Raw genomic sequence first — 10670 nt, 5'->3', positions numbered from 1 at the left:
CTCAGGCTACCCGGGAATGTGTCACTGTCCCTCGGCCACACTTGGTCGTAGGTCCCGGTGAGGAACATGCCCATGGAAGTCGGAGCTCCAACCTCCAACCGGGTGAAGCCTCCGAGAGCTAGCCGGGAATAGGGCGCCAATCCCGGCTACCGCCCTCCAGGCTTGCCCCGGTCGAAAGACCTACGTCCTCGCACCAGCACAAGCGCAAAAATTTTCTAAGTGTGGGAGAACCGAGGACCCGCCCGGTGGCACTCTGCCTCTCGCTGCCGCCCTCCTGGAAGCGTCCTCGGTCACTGTGTGTGCGGCAGATATCAGAGCTCCGGAAAGGTGAAAAAGAACCGGTAAGAGGGCGAATCCGGCAGCTCCCTGCCGGGCGAGGACCACCGCGAGCGGCGGGGACGTCAGACGGGAGACGCGCGGCGGACCTTCCGTCGGAGTGCCTGGGATTTTGACCTCGGAGAAGTTCGAAAAAATTATGCGGTCGGAGCTGTCTGCCCCGGCCGGGGAAGGCTCACCGCCGGCGGCTGCCAACCCCTGGCTTGCCCGCTGGATGCCCTTTCGGAGGCTGCTGAAAAAGAACTGTCAGGCGGGCACCTCTCGGAAGAACCGCAGACCAAAACGACCGGTAAAAATTTTGGGCGATCCGACACGTAGTGCACCTTCGGCGGCAGAGAAAAGCAGCAAAAATACCGGTCAGAGAAGGGGAGTTTTGGTCGACTCTGCCAGGTTTTTGCACTAAGTCAGATCCGTAATGCCAGCGGGACTGAGTCGCTTTTGCGTGCCGTGGTCCTGGAGGCCTGCTCGGACAGAGCGGTCCTTCGGGTCCCGCGGGAAGGGGCATTTCATGTTCCTCTGCGGGAGGTGATCCATTTTCTGCGGGAAATGGCGAGCCCCTTCGGCTACAAGAGTGTGTAGGTCCCGCTCAACAGTCTACGTCCTTAACCATCGGGGACTTTGTAGATTTTGCCCAAAATCGCTCTCCGCAGAACAGAGCGTGAGGTCTCCGCGGCGGAGGCCGGAAAAGGTGCGAGGTGAGCGGCATGGTATGACTGGGCTCGTGCCGCTCACTGCTACCCGGAGCGTGGCGCCCTCCGGGTAAAAGGCTAGCCGGGGCGAGTAGGTGGGATGACGGGCGCATAAGCAACGCCGTCCCCGCCGTACAAGGTGCCGGTGGCCTGGCGAACCACCGGCGTAAGGCTAGCCAGGGCGGACCGCGGGGCAGAGGGCGCATAAGCCACGCTCTCTCTCCATCCCACCAGCACAAGCGAAATATTTTCAAAGTGTGGGAGAACCGGCTTCCCGACCGGTGGCACTCTGCCTCTCGCTGCCGCCCTCCTGGAAGCGTCCTCGGTCACTCGGAGTACGGCAGATTTAAGAGCTCCGGAATGGTGAAAAAGAACCGGAGAGAGGGCGACTCCGGCTTCTCTCTGCCGGGCGAGGACCACCGCAGGCGGCGGGGACGTCTGACAGGAGACGGCGCTGCGGGCAGGCTTTAAAAGTGCATGGGGTTTTGGCCTCGGCAAAAGTCGAAAAAATTATGCGGTCGGAGCTGTCTGCCCCGGCCGGGGAAGGCTCACCGCCGGCGGCTGCCAACCCCTGGCTTGCCCGCTGGATGCCCTTTCGGAGGCTTCTGAAAAAGAACTGTCAGGCGGGCACCTCTCGGAAGAACCGCAGACCAAAACGACCGGTAAAAATTTTGGGCGATCCGACCCGTAGTGCACCTTCGGCGGCAGAGAAAAGCAACAAAAATACCGGTCAGAGAAGGGGAGTTTTGGTCGACTCTGCCAGGTTTTTGCACTAAGTCAGATCCGTAATGCCAGCGGGACTGAGTCGCTTTTGCGTGCCGTGGTCCTGGAGGCCTGCTCGGACAGAGCGGTCCTGCGGGTCCCGCGGGAAGGGGCATTTCATGTTCCTCTGCGGGAGGTGATCCATTTTCTGCGGGAAATGGCGAGCCCCTTCGGCTACAAGAGTGTGTAGGTCCCGCTGAACAGTCTACGTCCTTAACCATCGGGGACTTTGTAGATTTTGCCCAAAATCGCTCTCCGCAGAACAGAGCGTGAGGTCTCCGCGGCGGAGGCCGGAAAAGGTGCGAGGTGAGCGGCATGGTATGACTGGGCTCGTGCCGCTCACTGCTACCCGGAGCGTGGCGCCCTCCGGGTAAAAGGCTAGCCGGGGCGAGTAGGTGGGATGACGGGCGCATAAGCAACGCCGTCCCCGCCGTACAAGGTGCCGGTGGCCTGGCGAACCACCGGCGTAAGGCTAGCCAAGGGCGTACCGCGGGGCAGAGGGCGCATAAGCCACGCTCTCTCTCCATCCCACCAGCACAAGCGAAAAATTTTCAAAGTGTGGGAGAACCGGCTTCCCGACCGGTTGCACTCTGCCTCTCGCTGCCGCCCTCCTGGAAGCGTCCTCGGTCACTCGGAGTATGGCAGATTTAAGAGCTCCGGAATGGTGAAAAAGAACCGGAGAGAGGGCGACTCCGGCTTCTCTCTGCCGGGCGAGGACCACCGCAGGCGGCGGGGACGTCTGACAGGAGACGGCGCTGCGGGCAGGCTTTAAAAGTGCATGGGGTTTTGGCCTCGGCGAAAGTCGAAAAAATTATGCGGTCGGAGCTGTCTGCCCCGGCCGGGGAAGGCTCACCGCCGGCGGCTGCCAACCCCTGGCTTGCCCGCTGGATGGCCTTTCGGAGGCTGCTGAAAAAGAACTGTCAGGCGGGCACCTCTCGGAAGAACCGCAGACCAAAACGACCGGTAAAAATTTTGGGCGATCCGACCCGTAGTGCACCTTCGGCGGCAGAGAAAAGCAACAAAAATACCGGTCAGAGAAGGGGAGTTTTGGTCGACTCTGCCAGGTTTTTGCACTAAGTCAGATCCGTAATGCCAGCGGGACTGAGTCGCTCTTGCGTGCCGTGGTCCTGGAAGCCTGCTCGGACAGAGTGGTCCTTCGGGTCCCGCGGGAAGGGGCATTTCATGTTCCTCTGCGGGAGGTGGTCCATTTTCTGCGGGAAATGGCGAGCCCCTTCGGCTGCAAGAGTGTGTAGGTCCCGCTCAACAGTCTACGTCCTTAACCATCGGGGACTTTGTAGATTTTGGTCAAGATCGCCCCCCGCATGTCCTAGCGGGAGGTCTCCGCGGCGGAGGCCGGAAAAGGTGCGAGGTGAGCGGCATGGTATGACTGGGCTCGTGCCGCTCACTGCTACCCGGAGCGTGGCGCCCTCCGGGTAAAAGGCTAGCCGGGGCGAGTAGGTGGGATGACGGGCGCATAAGCAACGCCGTCCCCGCCGTACAAGGTGCCGGTGGCCTGGCGAACCACCGGCGTAAGGCTAGCCAAGGGCGTACCGCGGGGCAGAGGGCGCATAAGCCACGCTCTCTCTCCATCCCACCAGCACAAGCGAAAAATTTTCAAAGTGTGGGAGAACCGGCTTCCCGACCAGTTGCACTCTGCCTCTCGCTGCCGCCCTCCTGGAAGCGTCCTCGGTCACTCGGAGTATGGCAGATTTAAGAGCTCCGGAATGGTGAAAAAGAACCGGAGAGAGGGCGACTCCGGCTTCTCTCTGCCGGGCGAGGACCACCGCAGGCGGCGGGGACGTCTGACAGGAGACGGCGCTGCGGGCAGGCTTTAAAAGTGCAAGGGGTTTTGGCCTCGGCGAAAGTCGAAAAAATTATGCGGTCGGAGCTGTCTGCCCCGGCCGGGGAAGGCTCACCGCCGGCGGCTGCCAACCCCTGGCTTGCCCGCTGGATGGCCTTTCGGAGGCTGCTGAAAAAGAACTGTCAGGCGGGCACCTCTCGGAAGAACCGCAGACCAAAACGACCGGTAAAAATTTTGGGCGATCCGACCCGTAGTGCACCTTCGGCGGCAGAGAAAAGCAACAAAAATACCGGTCAGAGAAGGGGAGTTTTGGTCGACTCTGCCAGGTTTTTGCACTAAGTCAGATCCGTAATGCCAGCGGGACTGAGTCGCTCTTGCGTGCCGTGGTCCTGGAAGCCTGCTCGGACAGAGTGGTCCTTCGGGTCCCGCGGGAAGGGGCATTTCATGTTCCTCTGCGGGAGGTGGTCCATTTTCTGCGGGAAATGGCGAGCCCCTTCGGCTGCAAGAGTGTGTAGGTCCCGCTCAACAGTCTACGTCCTTAACCATCGGGGACTTTGTAGATTTTGGTCAAGATCGCCCCCCGCATGTCCTAGCGGGAGGTCTCCGCGGCGGAGGCCGGAAAAGGTGCGAGGTGAGCGGCATGGTATGACTGGGCTCGTGCCGCTCACTGCTACCCGGAGCGTGGCGCCCTCCGGGTAAAAGGCTAGCCGGGGCGAGTAGGTGGGTTGACGGGCGCATAAGCCACGCCGTCCCCGCCGTACAAGGTGCCGGTGGCCTGGCGAACCACCGGCGTAAGGCTAGCCAAGGGCGTACCGCGGGGCAGAGGGCGCATAAGCCACGCTCTCTCTCCATCCCACCAGCACAAGCGAAAAATTTTCAAAGTGTGGGAGAACCGGCTTCCCGACCGGTGGCACTCTGCCTCTCGCTGCCGTCCTCCTGGAAGCGTCCTCGGTCACTCGGAGTACGGCAGATTTCAGACCTCCGGAATGGTGAAAAAGAACCGGAGAGAGGGCGACTCCGGCTTCTCTCTGCCGGGCGAGGACCACCGCAGGCGGCGGGGACGTCTGACAGGAGACGGCGCTGCGGGCAGGCTTTAAAAGTGCATGGGGTTTTGGCCTCGGCAAAAGTCGAAAAAATTATGCGGTCGGAGCTGTCTGCCCCGGCCGGGGAAGGCTCACCGCCGGCGGCTGCCAACTCATGGCTTGCCCGCTGGATGGCCTTTCGGAGGCTTCTGAAAAAGAACTGTCAGGCGGGCACCTCTCGGAAGAACCGCAGACCAAAACGACCGGTAAAAATTTTGGGCGATCCGACCCGTAGTGCACCTTCGGCGGCAGAGAAAAGCAACAAAAATACCGGTCAGAGAAGGGGAGTTTTGGTCGACTCTGCCAGGTTTTTGCACTAAGTCAGATCCGTAATGCCAGCGGGACTGAGTCGCTTTTGCGTGCCGTGGTCCTGGAGGCCTGCTCGGACAGGGCGGTCCTTTCGGGTCCCGCGGGAAGGGGCATTTCATGTTCCTCTGCGGGAGGTGGTCCATTTTCTGCGGGAAATGGCGAGCCCCTTCGGCTGCAAGAGTGTGTAGGTCCCGCTCAACAGTCTACGTCCTTAACCATCGGGGACTTTGTAGATTTTGGTCAAGATCGCCCCCCGCATGTCCTAGCGGGAGGTCTCCGCGGCGGAGGCCGGAAAAGGTGCGAGGTGAGCGGCATGGTATGACTGGGCTCGTGCCGCTCACTGCTACCCGGAGCGTGGCGCCCTCCGGGTAAAAGGCTAGCCGGGGCGAGCAGGTGGGTTGACGGGCGCATAAGCCACGCCGTCCCCGCCGTACAAGGTGCCGGTGGCCTGGCGAACCACCGGCGTAAGGCTAGACAGGGCGGACCGCGGGGCAGAGGGCGCATAAGCCACGCCGTCCCCGCTGTACAAGGTGCCGGTGGCCTGGCGAACCACCGGCGTAAGGCTAGCCAAGGGCGTACCGCGGGGCAGAGGGCGCATAAGCCACGCTCTCTCTCCATCCCACCAGAACAAGCGAAAAATTTTCAAAGTGTGGGAGAACCGGGGACCCGACCGGTGGCACTCTGCCTCTCGCTGCCGCCCTCCTGGAAGCGTCCTCGGTCACTCGGTGTCCGGCAGATTTCAGAGCTCCGGAATGGTGAAAAAGAACCGGTGAGAGGGCGAAACCGGCTTCTCTCTGCCGGGCGAGGACCACCGCAGGCGGCAAGGGACGTCTGCCAGGAGACGGCGCTGCGGGCAGGCTTTAAAAGTGCATGGGGTTTTGGCCTCGGCGAAAGTCGAAAAAAATTTGCGGTCGGAGCTGTCTGCCCCGGCCGGGGAAGGCTCACCGCCGGCGGCTGCCAACCCCTGGCTTGCCCGCTGGATGCCCTTTCGGAGGCTGCTGAAAAAGAACTGTCAGGCGGGCACCTCTCGGAAGAACCGCAGACCAAAACGACCGGTAAAAATTTTGGGCGATCCGACCCTCAGTGCACCTTCGGCGGCAGAGAAAAGCAACAAAAACACCGGTCAAAGAAGGGAGGTTTTGGTCGACTCTGCCTGGTTTTTGCACAAAGTCAGATCCGTAATGCCAGCGGGACTGAGTCGCTTTTGCGTGCCGTGGTCCTGGAGGCCTGCTCGGACAGAGCGGTCCTTCGGGTCCCGCGGGAAGGGGCATTTCATGTTCCTCTGCGGGAGGTGGTCCATTTTCTGCGGGAAATGGCGAGCCCCATCGGCTACAAGAGTGTGTAGGTCCCGCTCAACAGTCTACGTCCTTAACCATCGGGGACTTTGTAGATTTTGGCAGAAATCGCCCCCCGCAGGTCCTAGCGGGAGGTCTCCGCGGCGGAGGCCGGAGAGGGCGCGAGGTGAGCGGCATGGTATGACTGGGTTCGTGCCGCTCACTGGTACCCGGAGCGTGGCGCCCTCCGGGTAAAAGGCTAGCCGGGGCGAGTAGGTGGGTTGACGGGCGCATAAGCCACGCCGTCCCCGCCGTACAAGGTGCCGGTGGCCTGGCGAACCACCGGCGTAAGGCCAGCCAGGGCGGACCGCGGGGCAGAGGGCGCATAAGCCACGCTCTCTCTCCATCCCACCAGAACAAGCGAAAAATTTTCAAAGTGTGGGAGAACCGGCGACCCGACCGGTGGCACTCTGCCTCTCGCTGCCGCCCTCCTGGAAGCGTCCTCGGTCACTCGGTGTCCGGCAGATTTCAGAGCTCCGGAATGGTGAAAAAGAACCGGAGAGGGGGCGACTCCGGCTTCTCTCTGCCGGGCGAGGACCACCGCAGGCGGCAAGGGACGTCTGACAGGAGACGGCGCTGCGGGCAGGCTTTAAAAGTGCATGGGGTTTTGGCCTCGGCGAAAGTCGAAAAAATTTTGCGGTCGGAGCCGTCTGCCCCGGCCGGGGAAGGCTCACCGCCGGCGGCTGCCAACCCCTGGCTTGCCCGCTGGATGGCCTTTCGGAGGCTGCTGAAAAAGAACTGTCAGGCGGGCACCTCTCGGAAGAACCGCAGACCAAAACGACCGGTAAAAATTTTGGGCGATCCGACCCTCAGTGCACCTTCGGCGGCAGAGAAAAGCATCAAAAATACCGGTCAAAGAAGCGAGGTTTTGGTCGACTCTGCCAGGTTTTTGCACAAAGTGTTGGCATCGTGCGGCGTCGCGCTTTGCCGTACCGTATCCCCAATGGAGCGGCGCCCGGCGGGGTAGGCTAGCCATGTGAGGTCGAGGGCGGGAGGACGGGACGTAAGCCAGGCCGTTCTCCACAAGAAATTCCGGACGCGGAGACCCCTTCTCCGCCCTACGGTCCCCAATGGGGTGGCGCCCGGCGGGTGAGGCTAGCCATGGGAGGACGGGACGTAAGCCAGGCCGTTCTCCACAAGAAATTCCGTACGCGGAGACCCCTTCTCCGCCCTACGGTCCCCAATGGGGTGGCGCCCGGCGGGTGAGGCTAGCCATGTGAGGTCGAGGGCGGGAGGACGGGACGTAAGCCAGGCCGTTCTCCACAAGTAAATTCCGGACGCGGAGACCCCTTCTCCGCCCTACGGTCCCCAATGGGGTGGCGCCCGGCGGGTGAGGCTAGCCGTGTGAGGTCGAGGGCGGGAGGACGGGACGTAAGCCAGGCCGTTCTCCACAAGTAAATTCCGGACGCGGAGACCCCTTCTCCGCCCTACGGTCCCCAATGGGGTGGCGCCCGGCGGGTGAGGCTAGCCATGTGAGGTCGAGGGCGGGAGGACGGGACGTAAGCCAGGCCGTTCTCCACAAGTAAATTCCGGACGCGGAGACCCCTTCTCCGCCCTACGGTCCCCAATGGGGTGGCTCCCGGCGGGTGAGGCTAGCCATGTGAGGTCGAGGGCGGGAGGACGGGACGCAAGCCAGGCCGTTCTCCACAAACTCCCAGCGGTAGAGTCTCGGCTCTCCGCTCTTTTGATCGATCTGACACAGCGCGATCCGGCGGGGCAGGGCACTTTGCTCGGTCAGGGGTATTGGCCCCGGCCGGTTTATGGTAAAGCGTTCCTTAGCCTCAGTCTTGGTCGCGCATCAATCCCCCGCTCCCCGTGAGCGGCTGTGGTCCTCTGCCTAAGGTTGTGTAGCGCGGTGCCAGTGTGGTCCTCGCACGGCCCCGCTCCTGCCACAGCGGTAGGACTCTCTGCTTCGGCTGAGGTTTGCTACGAAGCGTATGGAACGGGCGTACTCCACCGTACCGTGGGTGGGGGGCGGCGGCGGCGGCGGCAGCGTCCAGCGCGGAGCTCCGGCTCCCGCGGCAGCGCCTCGCCTAGTGTCCCTCGGGCAAGTCCAATCGCCCCCCGCCCGGTCGGAGAGCGCAGACACACCTCTGTGTCCACGGTTTATTTCCGCAGCACGAAAAGGGACGGCTCCCGCCTGCTCCTCGCGGCGGCGACGAGGCTTAGACCCACCGTGGCGTATCCGCGGTAGGTATGCTCGTCGGTCGGAGGAGCGGTTGCGGTCGAGTGGTCCCCAGTGTACCCTGTTAGCGCTGCCCGCCTACGCCTGAAGAGCTGCGGACCGAGAAAAAGGTTCGCTCCGCTGCTGACGGCGAAGCGCGCGGCACGCCGCGGAAGAGGAGAGGGAGCGGTCGCCCCCGGGGCGGCTCCCCTCCGAGTCCGGCAGAAGCAGAGATTGTAGCGGAGGGGGGGGTTTCTAAATTCCCCGGGCGTGTTATCCCCAGCGGTAGCCTTTGAACTCTTCAACCGCAAGCACGATCGCACGTTCACAGCACCCGTCACTAGGAGCCGGGCCAGAGGCGGGCGGCAGACGAAACCGACATGAGCGCTTAAGGGTATTGCACCCCCGGCGCCCAGACCCTGGAAATTGAGTCTGCCCCCAAAGCCCACCCGCGTCCTCCTTGGCGCTCCCGGAGTACATGGTCGTAGATGGGCCATCGGTCGCTAATGCCAAACTGCGTCCCAGGGGTGCGTCCCCTCTGACCAACGGCAGACCCATCCCTCTCGCCAATCCGCGGATCCCCGCCAGGTCCCGAACAGGGCTCGTCCTTTAGCGTTTCAAATGCGCCCTCCCCGCCATACGAGGGGTTGAGGACCGTAGCCTTCCCTTACGAGAGGCACCAGGGGTGCGCCTGCTCGAGGGCCCGGCCGTGGGCGTAACGCTTGGGCCGCCCGGGGGAGTCGGTAGACCATGGGAGACCAACACTCGCACACGAACGTTGCCCGTGCTTTTGTGGAAGAGAGCTTCTTGCGAGGTTGTCGCTGCGGTGGCGCCCGGACAAACCCTATCCCTAAAACTTCTGGGGAATTGGCGTCTAAGCCTGCACCCTGCACGGTATCCCTGCACCCACGAAGGGGGCCGTGGAAGGCTTGGGGTCGCGCCGGCGAAACCGACCGGATGCCCGGGGTACTGAACCCCCGGGGTCCCACCCTGGAAATTGAGCCGTCCGACCCCGCCACGTCTTCCTAGTGCTCTCCTTGGCTCCCCCGCCTGTGGGCATCGTTAGGGGCTGCGGTCATCAGCGCCGGCTAAGCTTCGGCAACACGGCCGACCCACCCCTTCGGCGCCTGGGGGTGCCTGGTCCCAGTCCGGGCCGTTCCGTAGGGGCGGCTATCCCTTACATGAGGGACTCGGTGCGTCCGCTCGGGCTGCGGGGCTCCGGCTCCGACAGCCGGGGAGCTGGTTTTGACCGCGGGCCTCCACGGGAACCGGCAGGGACCGGACTAGGCGTCAAGCCGAAAATAACCCCGGCACCCTCTGCTTCCAAAGCGAGGGGACCTTTGGCCGAGCGGGGGCACCGGAAGCCGAACCGACCCCAACCCCTCTTCCTACCCCAGGGCTGGGCTGACCAATCCCCTGATCGGGTCTAAAATGGAAGAAGGGGATTCGAGGGAAGGGGCTGGCGGAAGGCAGTTGCCCGACGGAGTAGGCGAAGGCCAGGCCGTTTCCGAGTCCCGAGCAGAGGAGGGCGAACTCGGCTCTTCATCGACCGACGGCGAGGCGAGGGCGGTGGCTGCCGCGGGGAAGACTCCATTGCTCGTCAGCGCGCTAGGAGCGGGGCCGACTGGCTGCTCGGGGTATGGCATCCCCGGGGGCCCACCCTGGAAATCTTCGCTCCTCAGCCGCTGCAGGTTATAAGGTCCCGCCGCGCGTAAGCGCTCAACTCTCCGACCCACGGATGTCGAGCCCATGGTGAGCCGGCCGTTTCGTACGGGGAAAAGGGGTCCTCTGGCCCCACATCGATCGAGGGGGTTTAGATCCGCGGAGGCACGCACCGCGAGGCGAATCGCTGCTTTTCCCCAAGAGGTTAACCTTCAAACCACCGAGTAGGTTCGGGGCAGGGCCGACAGTCTGCACTGGGGTATTGCATCCCTGGTGGGGCGACCCTGGAAATCTCTGCCCCTTTCCACTCTTTCGGTTGGGCCTCTCGTCGGGGCGAGCGTAAGTCGGCAAGCAGACGTGGGAAGAGGCTTCTTACCGGTGACACTCCCTTCGTGAGAGAGGCAGGTACTCGCCCCGGACCCCGGTCCAAATCTGCGCGGGCCGGACGGCCTCGGCCCTAGCCGAAGGCCGCTCCCGCGAAGCCAGGGAGCCGAAAAAATAACCCCGACACCCTCCGCGACCTCGCGTGCT

Source organism: Engystomops pustulosus, unplaced genomic scaffold (assembly GCF_040894005.1).
Source record: "Engystomops pustulosus unplaced genomic scaffold, aEngPut4.maternal MAT_SCAFFOLD_335, whole genome shotgun sequence".
NCBI lineage: Eukaryota > Metazoa > Chordata > Amphibia > Anura > Leptodactylidae > Engystomops > Engystomops pustulosus.
Note: the sequence above shows the minus strand (reverse complement) of the source record.